This window comes from Marmota monax, unplaced genomic scaffold, assembly GCF_021218885.2.
Source record: "Marmota monax isolate L192 unplaced genomic scaffold, Marmota_monax_Labrador192_F-V1.1 WCK01_AAM20220418_F8-fsc00405, whole genome shotgun sequence".
In the NCBI taxonomy this organism is placed as follows: domain Eukaryota; kingdom Metazoa; phylum Chordata; class Mammalia; order Rodentia; family Sciuridae; genus Marmota; species Marmota monax.
This window is the reverse complement of record NW_026694917.1, coordinates 303,433-327,884: the sequence shown is the minus strand read 5'-3', so window position 1 is coordinate 327,884 and position 24,452 is coordinate 303,433. Positions and strand designations below refer to the sequence as shown.

At 40.0% G+C, this 24,452-nt stretch overlaps 1 pseudogene; it reads left to right on the top strand.

Annotated features, from left to right (window-relative positions):
- Positions 1-206: 206 nt before the first annotated feature.
- Positions 207-24,135, top strand: LOC124081048 (serine/threonine-protein kinase 24-like; annotated as a pseudogene).
- Positions 24,136-24,452: the final 317 nt, after the last annotated feature.

The window sequence follows — 24,452 nt, the reverse complement described above, 5'->3', positions numbered from 1 at the left end:
GCATAACACAAAGGCTAGTTTATATTTTTGTTGGCCCCAACATCAGAATTTATGAAGGTCATTAGAGCCTCAGAGAGGGTTGTTATCTGGTTAGGGAAAGCCAGGCATGGGTGAGTTCAAGGCACGGGCAGGCATTCCAAGCAAGTTTAGAATTCTCAGTAATTTATAGTAAAGCTGAAATTAGCTTTTCATGCCTTTGTGGCAAGATGGCTCCCAATATTAAGAGGTAATCAGGCTGGGTTTATCAGTATATGCTGTGACCCTTAAAGCAACACTAAAATAAAACCATTGTAAATAATAAATCAACAAAGGAAATAAAGTGGAATGATTTTAAAATCTTGATTTATCAAAAATAAGGTGGAAAAAGAAAGAAATACAACAAAATGCAAATAGCAAGATAATAGACACCAATCTCACTGTATTATTGATCACATTAAATATAAATTATCTTAGTTACCCTAAGCCAAAGGCAGAGAGTTTGGTTGTATCATCTTAAAAAGCAAGACCCAACTATGATCATTTTATAGGAAGACCCATGTATGTTTAAAGTAAAAGAATTAAAATGATATAAGATGTCAATACTAAAGAAATCTAGAGTGACTATATTATATCAACAGATTTCAGAGCAAAAAATAGTACCAGAGATAAAGTTCATTTCCTAGTGATAAAGGTGTCAATTTTTGTCATGTATTTCAACTTTAAATACATTACAAACTCCACAATATGCTGGTTTTGTTGTTTTTTTTAATTTTTTTATTATTAGTTGTTCAAAACATTACAAAGCTCTTGACATATCATATTTCATACATTTGATTCAAGCAGATTATGAACTCCCATTTTTACCCCGTATACATATTGCAGATTCACATTGGTTACACATCCACTTTTTTATATACTGCCATACTAGTGTATGTTGTATTCTGCTGCCTTTCCTATCCTCTACTATCCCCCCTCCCCTCCCCTCCCCTCCCCTCCCATCTTCTCTCTCTACCCCCTCTACTGTAATTCATGTCTCCCCCTCGTTTTTTTCCCCTTTCCCCTCACTTCCTCTTATATGTAATTTTGTATAACAATAAGGGTCTCCTTCCTTTACCATGCAATTTCCCTTCTCTCTCTCTTTCCCTCCCCCCTCCATCCCTGTTTAATGGTGATATTCTTCTCATGCTCTTCCTCCCTCTTCTGTTTTTAGTTGATCTCCTTATATCAAAGATGACATTTGGCATTTGTTTTTTATGGATTGGCTACCTTCACTTAGCATAACCTGCTCTGGTGCCATCCATTTCCCTGCAAATTCCATGATTTTGTCATTTTTTAGTGCAGAGTAATACTCCATTGTGTATAAATGCCACATTTTTTTATCCATTCATCTATTGAAGGGCATCTGGGTTGGTTCCACAGTCTAGCTATTGTGAATTGTGCTGCTATGAACATCGATGTAGCAGTATCCCTGTAGTATGCTCTTTTAAGGTCTCTAGGGAATAGTCCAAGGAGGGGAATAGCTGGGTCAAATGGTGGTTCCATTCCCAGCTTTCCCAGGAATCTCCATACTGCTTTCCAAATTGGCTGCACCAATTTGCAGTCCCACCAGCAATGTACAAGAGTACCCTTTTCCCCACATCCTCACCAGCACTTGTTGTTGTTTGACTTCATAATGGCTGCCAATCTTACTGGAGTGAGATGGTATCTAAGGGTGGTTTTGATTTGCATTTCTCTGACTGCTAGAGATGGTGAGCATTTTTTCATGTACTTGTTGATTGATTGTATGTCCTCCTCTGAGAAGTGTCTGTTCAGGTCCTTGGCCCATTTGTTGATTGGGTTATTTGTTATCTTATTGTTTAATTTTTTGAGTTCTTTGTATACTCTGGATATTAGGGCTCTATCTGAAGTGTGAGGAGTAAAGATTTGTTCCCAGGATGTAGGCTCCCTATTTACCTCTCTTATTGTTTCTTTTGCTGAGAAAAAACTTTTTAGTTTAAGTAAGTCCCATTTGTTGATTCTAGTTATTAACTCTTGTGCTATGGGTGTCCTATTAAGGAATTTGGAGCCCAACCCCACAATATGTAAACCGGAACCAACTTTTTCTTCTATCAGACTCAGAGTCTCTAATTTGATATCAAGCTCCTTGATCCATTTTGGTTAACTTTTGTGCATGGCGAGAGAAGGGGATTCAGTTTCATTTTGTTGCATATGGATTTCCAGTTTTCTAAGCACCATTTGTTGAAGATGCTATCCTTCCTCCATTGCATGCTTTTAGACCCTTTATCAAATATAAGACAGTTGTAACTTTGTGGATTAGTCTCTGTGTCCTCCATTCTGTACCATTGGTCCACCCACCTGTTTTGGTACCAGTACCATGCTGTTTTTGTTACTATTGCTCTGTAATATAGTTTGAAATCTGGTATCGCTATACCGCCTGATTCACACTTCCTGCTTAGAGTTTCTTTTGCTATTCTGGGTCTTTTGTTTTTCCATATGAATTTCATGATTGCTTTATCTATTTCTACAAGAAATGCCATTGGGATTTTGATTGGCATTGCATTAAACCTATAGAGAACTTTGGATAATATCGCCATTTTGATGATGTTAGTTCTGCCTATCCATGAACAGGGTATATTTTTCCATCTTCTAAGATCTTCTTCTATTTCTCTCTTTAGAGTTCTGTAGTTTTCATTGTATAAATCTTTCACCTCTTTTGTTAGGTTGATTCCCAAGTATTTTTTTTTTTTTTGAGGATATTGTGAATGGAGTGGTTGTCCTCATTTCCATTTCAGAAGTTTTGTCACTGATATACAGGAATGCCTTTGATTTATGCGTGTTGATTTTATATCCTGCCACTTTGCTGAATTCATTTATTAGTTCTAGTAGTTTCTTTGTAGACCCTTTTGGGTCTTCTAGGTATAGAATCATGTCGTCCTCAAATAGTGATAATTTAAGTTCTTCTTTTCCTATTTTTATGCCTTTAATTTCTTTCATCTGTCTAATTGCTCTGGCCAGTATTTCGAGAACTATATTGAAAGAAGTGGTGAGAGAGGGCATCCCTGTCTTGTTCCAGATTTTAGAGGGAATGCCTTCAATTTTTCTCCATTCAGAATGATGCTAGCCTGAGGCTTAGCATAGACAGCTTTTACAATGTTGAGGTAAGATCCTGTTATCCCTAGTTTTTCCTAGTGTTTTGAACATAAAGGGATGCTGTACTTTGTCGAATGCTTTTTCTGCATCTATCGAGATGATCATATGGTTCTTATCTTTAAGTCTATTGATGTGGTGAATAACATTTATTGATTTCCGTATATTGAACCAGCCTTGCATCCCAGGGATGAATCCTACTTGATCATGAAGCACAATTTTTTTGATGTGTTTTTGTATCCAATTCACCAGAATTTTATTGAGGATTTTTGCAGCTAGGTTCATTAGAGGTATTGGTCTGTGATTTTCTTTCTTTGAGGTGTCTTTGTCTGTTTTCGGAATCAGGGTGATGTTGGCCTCATAGAATGAATATGGAAGAGCTCCCTCTTTTTCTATTTCCTGAAATAACTTGAAAAGTATTGGTATTAATTCTTCTTTAAAGGTTTTGTAAAACTCTGCTGTATACCCATCTGGTTCTGGGCTTTTCTTGGTTGGTAGTCTTTTGATTGCTTCTTCTATTTCATCCATTGATATTGGTATGTTCAAATTGTGTGTATCCTCCCGACTCAGTCTGGGCAAATCATATGACTTAAGAAATTTATCGATGTCTTCACTATCTTCTTTTTATTGGAATATAGGGTTTCAAAATAATTTCTAATTGTCTTCTGTATTTCTGTAGCATCTGTTGTGATGTTGCATTTTTCATCCCGTATGTTAGTAATTTGAGTTCTCTCTCTTCTTCTCTTCATTAGCATGACTAAGGGTCTGTAAATCTTATTTATTTTTTCAAAGAACCAACTTTTAGTTTTGTCAATTTTTTCAATAGTTTATTTGTTTCAATTTTGTTGATTTCCACTCTGATTTTAATTATTTCTTGCCTTCTGCTACATTTGCTGTTGTTTTACTCTTCCTTTTCTAGGGCTTTGAGATGAAGTGTGAGCTCATTTATTTCTTGGTTTTTTCTTTTTTTGAGGAATGACCTCTCTGGAAAGTTTTCCATAATTATTTCATTCAACAGATTTCTCATTCCCTTGGTTTGAACCTCTATACCTTCCTCTATCCCGATGACTCTTAAATTTGGTTTGTTTTTTTTTTTTTAATTTTTTATTGTTGGCTGTTCAAAACATTACATAGTTCTTGATATATCATATATCACACTTTGATTCAAGTGGGTTATGAGCTCCCATTTTTACCCCATATACAGATTGCAGAATTACATCAGTTACACATCCATTGATTTACATATTGCCATACTAGTGTCTGTTGTGTTCTGCTGCCTTTCCTATCCTCTACTATCCCCCCTCCCCTCCCCTCCCCTCCCCTCTTCTCTCTCTGCCCCCTCTACTGGCATTCATTTCTCCCCCTTGTATTATTTTTCCCTTTCCCCTCACTTCCTCTTGTATGTACTTTTGTATAACCCTGAGGGTTTCCTTCCATTTCCATGCAATTTCCCTTCTCTCTCCCTTTCCCTCCCACCTCTCATCCCTGTTTAATGTTAATCTTCTTCTCCTGCTCTTCGTCCCTACTCTGTTCTTAGTTACTCTCCTTATATCAAAGAAGACATTTGGCATTTGTTTTTTAGGGATTGGCTAGCTTCACTTAGCATAATCTGCTCTAATGCCATCCATTTCCCTGCAAATTCTATGATTTTGTCATTTTTAATGCAGAGTAATACTCCATTGTGTATAAATGCCACATTTTTTTATCCATTCATCTATTGAAGGGCATCTAGGTTGGTTCCACAGTCTTGCTATTGTGAATTGTGCTGCTATGAACATCGATGTAGCAGTGTCCCTGTAGCATGCTCTTTTTAGGTCTTTAGGGAATAGACCGAGAAGGGGAATAGCTGGGTCAAATGGTGGCTCCATTCCCAGCTTTCCAAGAAATCTCCATACTGCTTTCCAAATTGGCTGCACCAATTTGCAGTCCCACCAGCAATGTACAAGTGTACCCTTTTCCCCACATCCTCGCCAGCACTTGTTGTTGTTTGACTTCATAATGGCTGCCAATCTAACTGGAGTGAGATGGTATCTTAGGGTGGTTTTGATTTGCATTTCTCTGACTGCTAGAGATGGTGAGCATTTTTTCATGTACTTGTTGATTGATTGTATGTCCTCCTCTGAGAAGTGTCTGTTCAGGTCCTTGGCCCATTTGTTGATTGGGTTGTTTGTTCTCTTATTGTCTAATTTTTTGAGTTCTTTGTATACTCTGGATATTAGGGCTCTATCTGAAGTGTGAGGAGTAAAGATTTGTTCCCAGGATGTAGGCTCTCTATTTACCTCTCTTATTGTTTCTTTTGCTGAGAAAAAACTTTTTAGTTTGAGTAAGTCCCATTTGTTGATTCTAGTTATTAACTTTTGTGCTATGGGTGTCCTATTGAGGAATTTGGAGCCCGACCCCACAGTATGTAGATCGTAGCCAACTTTTTCTTCTATCAGACGGCGTGTCTCTGATTTGATATCAAGCTCCTTGATCCATTTTGAATTCACTTTTGTGCATGGCGAGAGAAAGGGATTCAGTTTCATTTTGTTGCATATGGATTTCCAGTTTTCCCAGCACCATTTGTTGAAGATGCTATCCTTCCTCCATTGCATGCTTTTAGCCCCTTTATCAAATATAAGATAGTTGTAGTTTTGTGGATTGGTTTCTGTGTCCTCTATTCTGTACCATTGGTCCACCCGCCTGTTTTGGTACCAGTACCATGCTGTTTTTGTTACTATTGCTCTGTAGTATAGTTTGAAGTCTGGTATCGCTGTACCGCCAGATGCACACTTCCTGCTTAGCATTGTTTTTGCTATTCTGGGTCTTTTATTTTTCCATATGAATTTCATGATTGCTTTATCTATTTCTACAAGAAATGCCATTGGGATTTTGATTGGCATTGCATTAAACCTATAGAGAACTTTTGGTAATATCGCCATTTTGATGATGTTAGTTCTGCCTATCCAAGAACAGGGTATATTTTTCCATCTTCTAAGATCTTCTTCTATTTCTCTCTTTAGGGTTCTGTAGTTTTCATTGTATAAGTCTTTCACCTCTTTTGTTAGGTTGATTCCCAAGTATTTTATTTTTTTTGAAGATATTGTGAATGGAGTGGTTGTCCTCATTTCCATTTCAGAGGATTTGTCGCTGATATACAGGAATGCCTTTGATTTATGCGTGTTGATTTTATATCCTGCCACTTTGCTGAATTCATTTATTAGCTCTAATAGTTTCTTTGTAGACCCTTTTGGGTCTGCTAGGTATAGAATCATGTCGTCCTCAAATAGTGATAATTTAAGTTCTTCTTTTCCTATTTTGATGCCTTTAATTTCTTTCGTCTGTCTAATTGCTCTGGCCAGTGTTTCGAGAACTATGTTGAACAGAAGTGGAGAGAGAGGGCATCCCTGTCTTGTTCCAGATTTTAGAGGGAATGCCTTCAGTTTTTCTCCATTCAGAATGATGCTAGCCTGAGGCTTAGCATAGATTGCTTTTACAATATTGAAGTATGTTCCTGTTATCCCTAGTTTTTCTAGAGTTTTGAACATAAAGGGATGCTGTACTTTGTCGAATGCTTTTTCTGCATCTATCGAGATGATCATATGGTTCTTATTTTTATGTCTATTGATGTGGTGAATAACATTTATTGATTTCCGTATATTGAACCAGCCTTGCATCCCAGGGATGAATCCTACTTGATCATGGTGCACAATTTTTTTGATATGTGTTTGTATCCGATTCGCCAGAATTTTATTGAGGATGTTTGCATCTAGGTTCATTAGAGATATTGGTCTGTAGTTTTCTTTCTTTGAAGTGTCTTTGTCTGGTTTAGGTATCAGGGTGATGTTGGCCTCATAGAATGAATTTGGAAGTTCTCCCTCTTTTTCTATTTCCTGAAATAGCTTGAAAAGTATTGGTATTAGTTCCTCTTTAAAGGTTTTGTAAAACTCTGCTGTATACCCATCCGGTCCTGGGCTTTTCTTAGTTGGTAGTCTTTTGATGGTTTCTTCTATTTCCTCAATTGATATTGGTCTGTTTAGGTTGTCTATATCCTCCTGACTCAATCTGGGCAGATCATATGACTTAAGAAATTTATCTATGCCTTCACTATCTTCTAATTTATTAGAGTATAAGGATTCAAAATAATTTTTCATTATCTTCTGTATATCTGAGGTGTCTGTTGTGATATTGCCTTTTTCATCCCGTATGCTAGTAATTTGAGTTCTCTCTCTTCTTCTCTTCACTAGCATGGCTAAGGGTCTGTCGATTTTGTTTATTTTTTCAAAGAACCAACTTTTAGTTTTGTCAATTTTTTCAGTTGTTTCTTTTGTTTCGATTTCATTCATTTCAGCTCTGATTTTAATTATTTCTTGCCTTCTACTTCTTTTGCTGTTGTTTTGCTCTTCTTTTTCTAGGATTTTGAGATGAAGTATGAGATCATTTATTTGTTGGTTTTTTCTTTTTTTAAGGAATGAACTCCAAACAATGAATTTTCCTCTTAGAACTGCTTTCAATGTGTCCCATAGATTCCGATATGTTGTGTCAGTGTTTTCATTAATCTCTAAGAATTTTTTAATTTCCTCCTTGATGTCTTCTATAACCCATTGATCATTCAGTAACCTATTGTTCATTCTCCAAGTGATACATGCTTTTTCCTTCCTTCTTTTATCGTTGATTTTCAGTTCCATTCCATTATGATCAGATAGGATGCATGGTATTATCTCTACTCCTTTGTATTGTCTAAGAGTTTCCCTGTGACATAATATATGATCTATTTTTGAGAAGGATCCATGTGCTGCTGAGAAAAAAGTGTAACTGCTTGATGTTGGGTGGTATATTCTATATATGTCAATTAAGTCTAGGTTATTAATTGTGTTATTGAGTTCTATAGTTTCCTTATTCAACTTTTGTTTGGAAGATCTGTCCAGTGGCGAGAGAGGTGTGTTGAAGTCTCCCATGATTATTGTATGGTGGTCTATTAGACTCTTGAACTTGAGAAGAGTTTGTTTGATGAACATAGCTGCACCATTGTTTGGGGCATATATATTTATGATTGTTATGTCTTGTTGGTGTATGGTTCCCTTGAGCAGTATGTAGTGTCCCTCTTTATCCCTTTTGATTAACTTTGGCTTGAAATCTATTTTATTTGATATGAGTCTGGACACTCCTGCTTGTTTCTGAAGTCCATATGAGTGATATGATTTCTCCCAACCTTTCACCTTCAGCCTATGTATGTCTTTTCCTATCAAATGCGTCTCCTGTAGGCAGCATATTGTTGGGTCTTGTTTTGTGATCCATTCTACTAGCCTATGTCTCTTGATTGGTGAGTTTAAGCCATTAACTGTTGAGAGCCACAGCCAAGGGGCCCCAGCAACCTTCCAGCTGCCAGCAAACTTCCAGCTGCCGGCTGATGATTGGCTCACAGCGGCCCCAGCAACATCTAGCTGATTGGCTCCTCTGAGGTGATGCTCATTGGGCTGTTTCCCTGCCCTTTCAGACCACGGAGCTGCTCATTGGGGGACTTTTTTGGCTCCGCCCACGTGACCCAGCCAATCGGCCTCAAGAGCAGGAGGATTGTGGGAGGTGGAGAGAAGCTTGTGTGGAAGAGAGAGGCTTGTGGAAAGCCGGTGGTGGCAGTTGAGGCTCTGAGGGTTTTTCCTGAGAGGCTGTTTTGTTTGGCGTGTGTGGTTCTAAAAATAAAGTTAGTTTCTTTTGACAAGTGGCTCCTGATTGTGCCCAGCCAGACTGCGGCATTTGGTGGCCCGTACGGGGAGCGACTGAGGGTAAGTGAAACTGCTCGCCCCTGAGGGCAGGGCGAGAGGATGGGTAGCCATTTTAAGATTCCTCTTTTATTTTGCTTCACTTTTGTTTTAAGTTGCCTGTCCCTGGAGATGAGTGAGACGGAAGAAAAACTGCTCACATCTGAGGAAAAACTATTTACGTCTGAGGAACAGATAGGGAGAAAGGACGGATGCACATGTCATGAGGATAGAAAGGCTATAATGACTTTTTGTTGTTCCCTTTTTATTTCATTCTGTCTCGGTTTTGTTTGGCGTCATCTTGTTGGGTTGTATTATAGTAGAAATACGGGATCAGAAATTAGTAAAAAACAAACTGAAAGAGTGTTAAGTAAATTGTTAGAGGAAGGAGGCATCTCAGTAAAATCAAGAACAATCAGGGCATACGTTGATACAATACAAAAATGTAGCCCATGGCTTTTTAAGGAGGAGTTGTTAAATATATCACAATGAACCATCATGGTGAAGATTTAAAAAGAATAGAAAAGAAAAGCCCAGGGACTCTGCCAGTTGGCACATTGCCATTGTGGACGTTCATATCTTGTTTGCTTAGTCCAAAGCCTTCAGTTCAGACAATGGTAGAGGAAGGAGAAGACATAATGATTCAAGTAAAAGAGAAGGTCTCTCAAGTTAGTCAGACAGAGGAAAAGATTCAAGTAAAAGAGAAGGCCTCTCAAGCTAGTCAGACAGAGAAAGAAAATGTAAAACAGAAAAAGCCATCAGGGGGAAAGTTACAACAGGAGACTGCTACTAACACCTTTCTATCACCAGAGGGTGTAAGTGTCCAACCAACAGCACCACCTCTACAGGAGACTGCTACTAACACCTTTCTATCACCAGAGGACGTAAGTGTCCAACTAACAAGGCCACCTCCATATGCTGGGAGGTCCCCAACCCCCGCAGTTGATAGTTGGGATCCTGAGACAAGATCTCAAATATTAACATGCCCTGTATTTGAGGCAGGAGGGCAGCGATTTTACCAAGTTTTAAATTTCAAAACAGTGAAGCAGCTAAAAGAGGCTGTAACAACCTATGGTCCTCAAGCACCCTTCACTGTAAGCATGGTCGAATCCATTAACAACTTGAACATGACGCCAGCAGATTGGGCTAATATGTGTAAAGCTGTGCTAAATGGAGGACAATACCGGTTATGGAAGGTTGCCAATGAGGAATTTTGCAAGGAGACGGCTAGGCGAAATGCAGCAGCTGGTTATCCTCAGAGAAATCTAGATATGTTGTTAGGAAAGGGACCTTATGAGGATCAGCAGCAACAAATTGCATATGATCCTGGCGTATACGCACAAATTGCTGCAGATGCAATTAAGGCATGGAAGACTTTACAAGGACATGGAGGTTTACAAGGTCAATTATCTAAGGTAATACAAGGAGCTAATGAACCTTATGCTGAATTTGTAGATAGGCTTATTCAAACAGCTACCAGAGTTTTTGGGAATACAGAACAAGCAATGCCATTACTAAAACACCTGGCTTATGAGCAAGCGAATCGTTGGTGCAGAGATATCATTAGACCATGGAAACATGAAGATTTAAACACATATATTAAATTATGTAGAGACATTAATGAACAAGAGCAAGTCGTGGCAGCTGCAGTAAAACAGGCTTTAGATGCCAGAGACATTAATGAACAAGGGCAAATTGTGGCAGCTGCAGTAAAACAGGCTTTAGATGCCAGGCCAAGAACATGCTACAATTGTGAACAAACAGGACATTTTAAAAGGAATTGCCCCATTGGAGGAGGGTTTAACAAAACTAGGTATCAAAGGAGTAGAATACCAGGTATTTGCCCACGATGCCGTAGAGGGAGACATTGGGCTAATGAATGCCGTTCTCAAACCACCATAGAGGGTACTCCATTATCAAAAAACGAACAAGGACCAGGTGTTTATCCATGATATCGTGGAGAAAGGCATCGGGCTCCATTGCCAAAAAATGGACAGGGGGGCCCAATGCTCCGGGGCCCAAAACCACAAATATACGGAGCACTGGAGGAACCCAGCAACCCCATCAGGGTAGTGCCCAGGACACATTGTCCATCAGATCCCTCATCAGACAAACCAGAGGGAGCACAGGGTTGGACATCTGCACCTCCGCCAGAGCAGTACTAACTCCAGAGATGGGAGTTCAAATCATTCCCACAGGGGTGAAAGGACCTCTTCCCAAAGGAACAGTAGGCTTATTATTGGGACGCAGCTCTTCTACTCTAAAAGGACTTATGATAAGTCCTGGGGTAATTGATCCCGATTATGAAGGTGAAATAAAAATTATAGCCAGTTCTCCAAAGGGTATATCAGTAATTTCACCAGGAGATAGAATAGCACAGTTACTAATAATACCCAGCCTACGTGATAAATGTTCCAGTCGTACTGTAGAAAGAGGTTCCAAGGGATTAGGCTCCACAGGTGTAGATTGGGCTATGCTTTCTTTAAATTTAGATTCTCGCCCCATGCTAAAACTAAATATTCAAGGACATGAATTTAATGGGCTACTGGATACAGGTGCAGACCTTAGCATCATCTCTCGTCAAGAATGGCCAAAACATTGGCCATTACAACAAGCCACTCAAACGCTTCGAGGCCTAGGAGTGGTGACTAATCCCCATAGAAGTGCAATGGTATTAGATTGGAAGGATCCTGAAGGATGTGAAGGAACTATACAGCCATATGTATTGGATCATCTTCCCGTAAATTTATGGGGACGAGATGTCCTAGATCAATTAGGTTTGACATTAACAAATAACATCAACCAAAATGCACCCACTATTATGACTAGACAAGGTTTTAGGAAAGGAAAAAGATTAGAAAAACAAGAACAAGGTATAGCAGCACCAATACAAATAGATCAAGGAACAGAAAGACATGGGTTGGATTTTCAGAAAGGGCCACTGAGACAATAAAAATTACTTGGAAATCAGAAAGACCAGTATGGGTTCCTCAGTGGCCCCTGACTAAAGAAAAGATACAAGCAGCCCATGACCTGGTCAAACAACAATTAGCGGAAGGACATATACAACCTTCTGTATCTCCCCATAATACTCCCATTTTTGTCATCAAAAAGAAATCTGGTAAATGGAGATTATTGCAAGATTTAAGAGCCATTAATAATGAGATGGTTATTATGGGACCTGCTCAATCAGGGATTCCTCAGTTGTCTGCTTTGCCAAAAACCTGGTATGTTTTAGTTATAGATATTAAAGATTGTTTTTTTTCAATTCCAATTCATCCTGAGGATAGTCCACGTTTTGCATTTACTATCCCTGCACTGAATCATGAAGGTCCTGATCAGAGATATGAATGGAAAGTACTCCCTCAAGGGATGGCTAACAGCCCAACTATGTGTCAAATTTATGTTAACAAAGTAATCCAGCCACTTAGAAATCAAAATCCTGAACTACAAATATTTCACTATATGGATGATGTATTATTAGCACACAAAGATAAAAACACATTGCTAGAATGTTATGCCACACTTACAAACTTATTAAAAAATTATAACCTAGAGATAGCAATAGATAAAGTACAATTAAATTTTCCAATTAATTATTTAGGAGTTCTATTATCCTCAACCATGGTCCGTCCACCAAAAATTCAAATACGAGTAGATCAACTCAAATCACTTAATGACTTTCAAAAGTTATTAGGAGACATAAATTGGATAAGGCCTTATTTAGGTATACCAACAGGAGAGTTGGGACCTTTATTTGATATCCTAAAAGGTCCATCAGATCCAAATTCACCCCGAATGTTAACGCCTGAAGCAAGAAAGGCATTAAAAATCATTGAAACATATATGGAAAATATGCATTTGGATAGAATTGATATAGTTTGCCTTTATTATTTATTGTACTACCAACAAAAAATATTCCTACAGGAGTATTTTGGCAAGAAGGTCCATTATTATGGATACATTTATCTTATTCTCCTAACACTATTCTTACTAGGTATCCTGAGGCTGTAGGACAATTAATACTCAAAGGAATAAAAGCAGCAAAGGGAGTGTTTGGAATTTCTCCCAATAAAATTATTACTCCATATACTATGAATCAAATTGATGAGTTAGCTAATGAGTTAAATACTTGGGCAATAATCATGTGCAAATCTAAGGTTTCATTTGATAACCACTTACCATCTAATCCTTTATTGTCTTTTTGGTCATTGCATCCTGTAATTTTTCCAAAAATGACAAGAAAAACACCTATCATGAATGCTCCAAATATATTCACTGATGGGTCAAATAATGGTACAGCAGCAGTAGTTACCCCTGATCAAACTTTTACATTTTTAGTACCCAAACAATCAGCTCAAAAGGTAGAGCTTAATGCAGTTTTACAAGCTTTTGTGATGTTTAAAGATTCTGTATTTAATTTATTTTCTGATAGTCAGTATGTAGTTAATGCTATAGTATCTCTTGAAGATGCTGGTAGGATTTCCCCTTCTTCTACTGTTTTCTCTTTGCTTTCCACTATACAAAGTCTAATCTGGGACAGAAAAGATCCATTCTTTATAGGACATATCAGGGCACATACAGGATTGCCTGGAGCCCTTAGTTTGGGCAATGATTTAGCAGATAAAACTACACATGACATACATATTTTCTCTACACTAGAAGAAGCTATAAATTTTCATAAAAAGTTCCATGTCAATGCTAATACTTTACAAAAGCGTTTTAAAATAACTAAGGAACAAGCTAGACAAATAATAAAACAATGTCAAAATTGTGTGACCTTTTTACCACAAGTTAATCTTGGAGTCAATCCTAGAGGATTGATACCTAACCATATTTGGCAGATGGACGTCACACACTTGCCAGAATTTGGAAAATTAAAATATTTGCATGTTACAGTTGATACTTCTTCTGGATTTTTGATGGGCTCCCTTCATGCCGGAGCAAAAACTAAAGATGTTATAGCTCATTGCTTACAAAATTTTGCCACTGTGGGTGTTCCAAAACAGTTAAAAACAGATAATGCCCCTGGTTATACTTCTACCTCTTTTAAACAATTTTGCTCAACATTTGGCATTACTCATATAACAGGAATCCCATACAATCCACAGGGACAAGGCATAGTTGAAAGAGCTCATCAAACTATTAAAATGTACTTATTAAAGCAAAAAGAAGGAATTGGGAAGGGGTATATATTCCCCAAAGATAAACTTAAAATAACCCTTTTTACTCTAAACTTTTTAAATTTGGATTCATCAGGACTTAGTGCTGCGGAAAGGCATATGTGTCCAAAAAATGTACATAAGCCCAAGGTACTTTGGAAGGATATTCTAACAGGACAATGGAAAGGTCCTGACCCAGTAATTGTCTGGAGTCGGGGGTCTGTTTGTGTGTTTCCACAGGGAGAACAGCAGCCGATTTGGATTCCAGAGAGATTAACCAAGGTCCTGACCCAGTGATTGTCTGGAGTCGGGGGTCTGTTTATGTGTTTCCACAGGGAGAACAGCAGCCGATTTGGATTCCAGAAAGATTAACTAAAGCGATTTCTACAGACCAAAAAGAAGATGATTTGGCTCAAATCCATAACAACTGATATCCAAAACTCCAGTTTGGCTATTCTTACATCTGCAACAGAACCAGGATGCTTTTTTCAATATCTATTTTATTATTGCCCTTTGCCATATCATGAAGTTCTATTTTGTTTTTTGAGCTCATACAGACCTAGGTTAATGTTTTGCTGATCAGTTCTATTTTTTGACTATAGAGTTTTTAAACATTGCAATGGAGATTTCACCTGTAAAAAGTTATAAGGCCTTTACTATAATGTTATGTGTTGTATGTATTATATTATGTGTGCACACTTGTGTTTTGTGTTATATGTTTGAATGTACGTATGTCCATATATCATATATGATGAGCGCTCATGATAAAATGGATCCAAATATTTTTTTTCACGTGATTTATATGGTTTAATTTAAATTGGGTAAACAACTGTTGAGGATTGTTTTAATATGTAAACAAAAAAGAAGGTTAACAGATCTGTTTGTTTACTTTCACCTTTCCTTTTCATTATATTTAATAATTCTCTTAAAGATAATGTAAATTGTTAAGAAAATTGTTTTCTTTTAGTGCCTTCTGTAATGTTACATAATTTTTTCTTTAGCCATTATTGCCAGAATTCCTATCTTCATCCCAGTGCCGGTGAAGACAATGTAAATTGTTAAGAAAATTGTTTTCTTTTAGTGCCTTCTGGAATGTTACATAATTTTTTCTTTAGCCATTATTGCCAGAATTCCTATCTTCATCCCAGTGCTGGTGAAGTCAAAGATAAAACCAATCTACAGCTTCTACAATAGCCATCACTGAACTGCTTGCAGAACTTGCCTGGACACATTGTGAGCTCACCTGTATGCATTGTGAACTATCTGTTGGTGCAGCGACTTGTGGTAGTGTTGGGGTATTTTTGCTGATGATGTCACCGGTGGTACAATTTTTCAAAGGAGCCCTCAATTGGCTTAATGTCATGGCATTTTGCATCCTCCTCTACTAGTGATGGTCTAAAATTTGGGGGCCAACAGAGGTGAGGCAAAGAACCTCACCCCCCCACTGGTGCAAAGGCCTATCCACAAGTATAGCTGTATGCTGGACCGGTAGTCAGTGACGGGTATGATCCAATTACAGTGGTACCAACCTAAGACAGGAGGCTGACGCCTAGAGGTCAGTTCATCCGATGACGGGTAAGGACCATATGTTGAAATGGACTGCCTAACAGACACGGTCCCTAAGCCACATGCTTGTTGTTTAAACAGAGAGGGGGAGATGTTGAGAGCCACAGCCGAAGGGGCCCCAGCAAACTTCCAGCTGCCAGCAAACTTCCAGCTGCCGGCTGATGATTGGCTCACAGCGGCCCCAGCAACATCTAGCTGATTGGCTCCTCTGAGGTGATGCTCATTGGGCTGTTTCCCTGCCCTTTCAGACCACGGAGCTGCTCATTGGGGGACTTTTTTGGCTCCGCCCACGTGACCCAGCCAATCGGCCTCAAGAGCAGGAGGATTGTGGGAGGTGGAGAGAAGCTTGTGTGGGAGAGAGAGGCTTGTGGAAAGCCGGTGGTGGCAGTTGAGGCTCTGAGGGTTTTTCCTGAGAGGCTGTTTTGTTTGGCGTGTGTGGTTCTAAAAATAAAGTTAGTTTCTTTTGACAAGTGGCTCCTGATTGTGCCCAGCCAGACTGCGGCAATTAACATTTAGGATTATTATTGAGATATGGGTTGTTCTTCCAACCATATTTGTTTATTTATGTTACTAAACATGGTTTGTTTTCCTCTTTGATTATTTTCCCCCCCTTACTGTCCTACCTCCCACTGTTGGTTTTCATTGTTATTTTCCATTTCCTCTTCCTGTAATGTTTTGCCAAGGATGTTTTGAAGAGATGGTTTTCTAGCTGCAAATTCTTTTAACTTTTGTTTATCGTGGAAGGTTTTAATTTCATCTTCCATCCTGAAGCTTAATTTCGCTGGAAACACAATTCTTGGTTGGAACCCATTTTCTTTCAGTGTTTGAAATATGTTATTCCAGGATCTTCTAGCTTTCAGAGTCTGTGTTGAAAGATCAGCTGTTATCCTGATTGGCTTACCCCTAAATGTGATCTGCTTCCTTTCTCTTGTAGCTTTTAAAATTCTCTCCTTATTCTGTATGTTGGGCATCTTCATTATAATGTGTCTAGGTTTGGGTCTCTTATGATTTTGCACATTTAGCGTCCTGTAGGCTTCTAGGATTTGGGATTCTGTCTCATTCTTCAAGTCTGGGAAGTTTTCTCGTATTATTTCATTGAATAGATTGCTCATTCCTTTGGTTTGAAACTCTGTCCCTTCCTGTATCCCAATGACTCTTAAATTTGGTCTCTTGATGTTATCCCATATTTCTTGGATGTTCTGCTCATGGTTTCTTAACAGTCTTGCTGAGCTGTCTATGTTCTTTTCAAGTTGAAATACTTTATCTTCATTGTCTGATGTTCTATCTTCTAAGTGTTCTACTCTGCTGGTAGTATTCTCAATTGAGTTTTTAAGTTGGTTTATTGCTTCCTGCATTTCTAGGATTTCTGTTTGTTTGTTTTTTATAACCTCTATCTCCCTGTATAGTTGATCTTTTGCTTCTTGGATTTGTTTATGTAATTCATTGTTGAAGTGATCTTTCATTGTCTGATTTTGCTGTCTGATGTCTTCCTTGAGACTCCAGATCATCTGAAGCATGTATATCCTGAATTCTTTATCTGACATTCCATCTGCTGCAGCTATTACCTCTTCTAAAGTTGAGTTGACCTGCATTGCTTGTGGTCCTTTCTTTCCTTGTCTCTTCATACTGTTCGCGTTCCTTTCTACTTGGTGAAACTGTTGTGCTATTGAATTTTCCCCCTATATATTTATATTGGTCTTGTATAGTTGCAAAGTCTCCCTCTCAGGTGCGGGAGGCGGCTCTGCCCCTCCTCCAATTGGGGCAATGTGCCTACCACTCTGGCAGGCCACTGGGCCTGCTCTGACGGTCGGTAGCAGGTCCGCCTACCTTGCAGGCGCGGGCGGCGGCTCTGTCCCTCTGCGGGCCACTAGGCTTGTTCTGTCAGTGGTCGCAGTTCTGCCTACTTTGCAGGAGCAGGCAGCGGCACTGCCCCTCTGCAGGCCTCTGGGGCTGTTCTGCCAGTGGGTCGCAGGTCCGCCTACCTTTCAGGCGTGGGGGGCGGGGCGGCTCTACCCTTCCTCAGGCCACTGGGCCTGTTCTGTCTGTCGGTTGCAGGACTGGCCTGTTCTGATGGTGGTCACAGTTCCGTCTACCTTGCAGGCACGGGGGGAGGGGGCGGCTCTGCCTCTCAGCAGGCCGCTGCTCCTCTTCTGCCGGTGGGTCGCAGGCCCGCCTACCTTGCAGGAGTGATTGGAAGCTCTGTCCCTCCGCGGGCCACTGGGCCTTTTCTGTCGGTGGTCACAGTTCTGCCTACCTGGCAGGCGCGGGGGGTGGGGGGCGGCTCTGCCCCTCAGCAGGCCGCTGGGCCTGCTCTGTGGGTGGTCACAGTTCCCTCTACCTTGCCGGTGCAGGGGGAGGGGGCGGCTCTGCCTCTCAGCAGGCCGCTGCTCCTCTTCTGCTGGTGGGTCGCAGGCCCGCCTACCTTGCAGGAGTGATTGGAAGCTCTGTCCCTCCGCAGGCCACTGGGCCTTTTCTGTCCAGTTTGGTTTTTTTATGTTATCCTATATCTCTTGGATGTTTTCCTTGTGATTTTTTACCAGCCTTTCTGAGTTGGCTAGACTCTTTTCAAGAGGATATATTTTGTCTTCATTATCTGAAGTTCTGACTTCTACTTGCTCCACTCTGTTAGTGATACTCTCATTTGAGTTTTTAATTTGGTTTGTAGTTTCCTTCATTTCTAGGATTATTGTTTGATTTTTTTTATAATCTCTATCTCCTGATAAAGATGCTTATTTGCTTCTTTTATCTGTTTATGTAATTCATTTTCAATGTGTTCTTTCATTGTTTGAATTTGCTGTCTCATGTCCTCTTTAAGATTCCATTCCATCTGTCTAAGGTATTCCTTGAGTTCTTTATTTGACCATTTTTCTGATGCCTCTAGGTCCTCCTGAGTATTTAGGCTGTCCTGCATTGTTTGTACTCATTTTCTTCCTTGCTTTTTCATGCTGCTCATGTTACTTCTTGTTCTGTTTGATTGCTGAGTTACTGTTTACTCCTATAAATTTATTTGGTTTTGTGTATCTCTGGGGTCTCTCTTTTGTGATGGGAGACTATGACTAGAGATGATGAGTTTTGTTGCACTTTAATGCAGATTCATTCGTTTCCTAAACTGTGTACAGATTCTGATGGCATATAGCGGTCTGTGGTTTGGTCTTGGGACTTATATTTAGGTTGAATGATGTGATGGTATTGAGGATGGTATCTCTTGGCAACCTTGGAGGGTTGCTCTACTGACAAGGGATATTAACAGGAGAATGGTCTGGAGTATTTGGGGGTAGCTAGGGACTTTGTAGCACTATATAATGCCTCAGAACACTTACCTATACATATTTAGTAAATTACACATAAACAGCGACGTGATGCTTGGGAGGAAAGTTATTAGAAGAGAAGGGAAGAAGTCACTAAAGAGAATGAGAGTAAACAGGTAGAAGTCAAGGAAAGGGGAATTAGGAAACTGAAAAGAAATGAAAAGACAAAAGAAAAAAATAGAAAAGAAAAAAGAAAAAAAATTTAAAATAATCAAAAAAATAAAAATTTAAAATTTAAAAAATTTAAATTTAAATTTAAAAAAAAATTAAAAAGTGTAGTCTTACAGTTTGATTAACTTCTCTTCCAGTAGGTGGAGCTGTGCCCACCGGGCCAAGCTTCTCCTCTCAATACGCCAGAACCAATCACTGTGAACTAGCTCCTCCTCCCCCACTGGGCAGGTCTCCAATCCTGATTGCCTAGGGCCCTTTCTCCAGCCAGGCCCTGCTCATTGGTGATGCTCACCACAATACTGGCTACATGCCAGGTCTGCTGCTCCTGAGAGCCCTATTTTCTTGAACGACTGGGCACACTCTCCCTGCTTGCCATTCCCTCAGACCCTAAGGTTGTGGAGCTTGGGGCTGAGAACCCTCAGCGTATTTTGCTTGCCCTCCCGTAGCCACGCCCCCGGTAGCTTGTTCAAGAGACCTCAGTTGTCAGCGCTGGTGGGAGCAGTAGCCAGGATCCCGCGACGCGGGTCCGCGCCACTCCTGATTCCCCGGGTCTGACTATCACGCTCATGGGAGAGCTGGGAGGGGCCCTTGAGGATTCCCCGCTGTGTGGAGAGGGAGGGCTAGGGGGTTACACAGCTGCCGCTGCTTGTTTCAATGAAGTTATTTCCTCCGCAGCATTCTGGTGACGTCAGTTCTCTGCCATGGTGATATCCCATGTGAATGGCGACAGTTCGTTTCCTTTGCCGGGTGACCGATGCAACAGGTGGGTCCTGACTGGCTCTCCCAAGCCCCGTCTCAATCCTGTGGCCACTGCCTATGGAGGCTCGGTTGGTATTAACCTCTGCAGGATCAGGAAAAGCTGAAAAGTTGTTTCAGCGGGATCATTTAGCGCTGAGTCACAGCCATTTGTCTGCAAGACGCAGGCGAACGGGAGCCTATGGTTTTGTTTTTTAAAATAGTCAATTACTTTCCTGTTGTGGTTCTCCAAAGAAACAGAGCCAATAGGATGTCTGTGTGTATACACGTATGCATAAATGTGTGGGTGTGTGAGGTTTATTATAAGGAATTAACTCACATGATTATGATAGCTGGCAATTCAAATCCTCTATGTGGGATGGCAGCCTCAAGACCCAGAAAAAGCTGATGTTCAAGTTCAAATGCCATCAGGCAGGAAGAGCCAAGATGGCTGATGAAGTCCAATGTTACAGAATTCCCTCCTGCTCCAGGGAAAGGTTATTTGTTTTCTATTCAGATTGTCAACTGATTGCATGAGGCCCACCCACATTAGAGAGGGCAATTGGCTTTACTAAAGGTTACCAATTTAAATTTAATCTCATCCAAAAGCATCCTCACTGAAACAACTAGAATAATTTTTGGCCAAATATCTGTACACCCTGTGAATCAGAAATATAATACATACAGCTATCATCAAAATTACTTCTTAGAGAGGATTTAAATAACAGCAGATATATTCATGCATTACTATTTCTGGTGCTCTTTGTGCAGAAAGAGATTTTCATCTGGTGTCATGTTCTTCTGCCTAAGGAACTTTTATTAACACTTCTTGAAGAGTTGATCTGCTATAGATAAAATTTTTCAGCTTTCTTATACCTGAAAACTTCTTTATTTAACCTTTTGTTTTGAAAAGTTTTTCTGAAAGTTATAGAACTCTAGGTTAAAAGTGCTTTCTTTCAGTATTTTAAAGAATTTTCTCCCTTACATTGTTTCCAATGAGAAATCAAGGTCATCTTTGTCTTTGTTCTGCTATAAAAATCAAGTCAAAATCAGAGACATAAATGTAAAAGTTAAAACTATAAAATCCTTAGATGGTAGCACAGATGTGAATTTTCACAGCTTTGGATTAGATAATATCTACTTAAATATGCAGCAAAAATCACAAAGAACAAAAGAAAAAATGAATAAGTGGATTTCATCAAAATTAAAAACTTTATTTTTTTGTGGTGCTGGAGATTGAGCCCAGGGCCTTGTGCATGCAAGGCAAGCATGCTACCAACTAAGCTATATCCCCAGCCCCCAAATTAAAACTTTTGTGCATTAATGAACACTATCAAGAAAGTAAAATACAACCCATAGAATGGGAGAAAATGCTTGGAAATAATGTTTCTAATAAATATCTAATATCCATAATATGTAAAGGGCTCTTAGGTTATAACAACAAAACCACAAATAATTCAAATTTAACATTTGCAAAAGATTTGAGCCAATATTTCTCTAAAGAAGATATGCAAGTGGTCAACAGCAAGTGGAAAATGTTTAACATCATTAGTCATTAGGGAAGTGCAAATCAAAACAATGAGAAGACATTTTGTATCCACCTGGATGGCTAGAATTTTGCTTTAAAACACAGACACATAAAAAATGACAAGTGTTGGGGCATGGATTGTGGCTCAGTGCTGGATCACTCACCTAGCATGTGTGAGGCCCTGGGTTCAATCCTCAGTACCACATAAAAATATTGTGTCCATGTACAACTAAAAAATAAAAATATTTTTAAAAATTACAAGTGTTGGTGAGAATATGGCTAGCATGAAATCTTTACACACTCCTGGTAGATATGTAAAAATAATGCAGTTTTTCTGGAAGTAGGTTTGACAGTTTCTCTAAAAGTCACACAGAGTCATCATATACCCCAGCAATTCTACTCCTAAGTATTTACTCAAGAGAATCAAAAGCATGTTTACCCAAAAAAGTGATATGTAAACATTTATAGAAATAGCATTCATAATACCCCCCAAAATAGAAACAACAGAAATGTTCAGATAAACAAAATGTGGTGTATGGTAATAATGAGAAATACAGAGAAATAAAGTGCTGAAACATGCTACAACATGAATGAACCCTGAAAACATTATGCTGCCAGGCACAGTGGCACACACCTATAATCCCAGCAGCTTGGGAGACTGAGGCAGGAGGATCACAAATTTAAGGCCAGCCTCAGCAACTTAGGGAGGCCCTAATCAACTCAGTGAGACCCTGACTCAAAGTAAAAAACAAAAGGGCTGGGGATGTGGTTTAATGGCAAAGTGCCCCTGGGTTCAATTCCCAGTACCAAAAGAAAGAAGAAGAAAAGAAAGAAAACATTGTGCTAAGTGAAAGAAGTCAAGATGCAAAAGACCACATTTTGCTTGACTTCATTTATATGAAAAGCCCAGGGTAGAAAAATCCACAGAAGCCATAGCTGAGTGGTTACTTACATTTAGAGGTTGGGGGATAAGCATTTTTCAACTGAAAAAATATTCTAAAATTGTGTTGATGGATATACAACTCTGTGTTTATACTGAAACCCATTTAATTGTATACTTTAAATGCATAAATTACATGGTTTGTGGATTGTATCTGTTTTTAAAGGAGTAGGATAAGGAAGAATAATGATGGCATTTGTGTTTTGTTCCTTGGTCCCCATGTCCGAGCTCTGGCTATAGCAGATAAAGGATTCTCATGAAACACTTTTGTAACAGGAAGAAAAGTTTTTTTCTAGTTGTTACCAGATGATCTGTTGATCATCTGACATACTTGGGGATAACTTAAGACACAGTAACTATATATAATGAGACTTTCATGGGTGAGAAGGAACTACAGAGAAAGAGAATTCTGCAAAAAGATGGTGGAGGGAAGCATTCTCCAACAGAAATAAGGAAAGAGTCAAGAAACCTGATACTTAGATTTAAAGGATCTACTGAATCACCCTGTTTTGTAAACCTCCCTGGTTGGTAGTTCCCAATCAGCAGTAAATCTCTATCACCTTCCCTCAGTGATATTGAGGGTTATGGTCCTGCATTTGAGTTGCTGCTGCCCTGGAAATTGTGATCCCATGCAATGCACCAAGTGAAGAACAAGAATTGAGCAGAAATCAGAGCCATCTACTGTCTTTCCTATTCCTATACTCCTCCCTTCCCTTTGTTCACCTTTGTCTGATTTACTGAATTTCTCTTCTTCCCCTCCCCATTCCTTTATTGTGACTTATGGAGGCTCTGCACTGGATCTATTAGAACCTGGCCCTTTAGATGAAATTCAGATTGCCACCATATTAAGAGAAATTCTGAAAGGACTTGATTATCTTCATTCAGAGAAGAAAATCCACAGAGACATCTGAGCATGGAGAGGTGAAGCTGGCCGACTTCGGAGTGGCGGGCCAGCTGACAGATACCCAGATAAAGCGGAACACCTTCGTGGGCACCCCCTTCTGGATGGCGCCCGAGGTCATTAAACAGTCAGCTTACCACTTGAAGACGGACATCTGTTCACTAGGTACAACAGCTATAGAACTGGCGAAAGGGGAGCCCCCTCATTCCGAGCTGAATCCCATGAAGGTTTTATTCCTGATTCCAAAGAACAAACCCCCCCGCCCCCGACACTGGAAGGGAACTACAGAAAACCCCTCAAGGAGTTCGTGGAGGCCTGTCTGAACAAGGAGCTGAGCTTTAGACCCACTGCTAAGGAGCTGCTGAAGCACAAATTCATAATGCACAATGCAAAGAAGACATCCTACCTGACGGAGATCATCGACAGGTACAAGCGGTGGAAGGCCGAGCAGAGCCAGGATGACTCCAGCTCTGAGGACTCGGACGTGGAAACAGATGGCCAGGCATCTGGAGGTAGTGACTCCGGGGACTGGATCTTCACAATCCGAGAGAAGGATCCCAAGAATCTTGAAAACGGAGCTCTTCAGCCGTTGGATTTGGAGAGAAACAAGATGAAAGAAATCCCAAAGAGGCCTTTCTCTCAGTGTTTATCGACAATTATTTCTCCTCTGCTTGCGGAGCTGAAGGAGAAGAGCCAAGCATGTGGAGGGAACCTGGGGTCCATAGAGGAGCTGCGAGGGGCCATCTACCTAGCAGAAGAGGCCTGCCCCGGGATCTCCGGCACCACGGTGCCCCAGCTGGTGCAGCGGCTGCAGAGATATTCTCTAAGTGGTGGAGGAACTTCGTCCCACTGAAACCCTTTGGCCTCTGGGGTTTTGTTTTCCCTCCTTTCCTTTGCATCCTCCTTTTGAAAGTCGAGGAGAACCTTTGCCGGCTCTGCTGGAGGCGCCACAGAGGGCCACCCCCACGGCGCAGTCCAGGGACACACTCAGCCCTCGCTGTGCCACAGCCTGATGAAGTCTCTCGCATGGGGTGGGGAGGGCCAGCTCCTTCAAGCAATTATTTTATTTTTTTATTGTTTTTAATTTTAACCATAGTGCACATATTCAAGGAAAATTTGTTTGTCTTTGAAAACAAAACCCCTGAAGTGTATATTTGGGATTGTGATAAGGCAACTAAAGACATGAAACCTCAGGTATCCTGCTTTAAGTCGATAACTCCCCCGGGAGATGGAGAATCACTGGTGGATGTGTGTACAGACTGTATATAGCGACATTT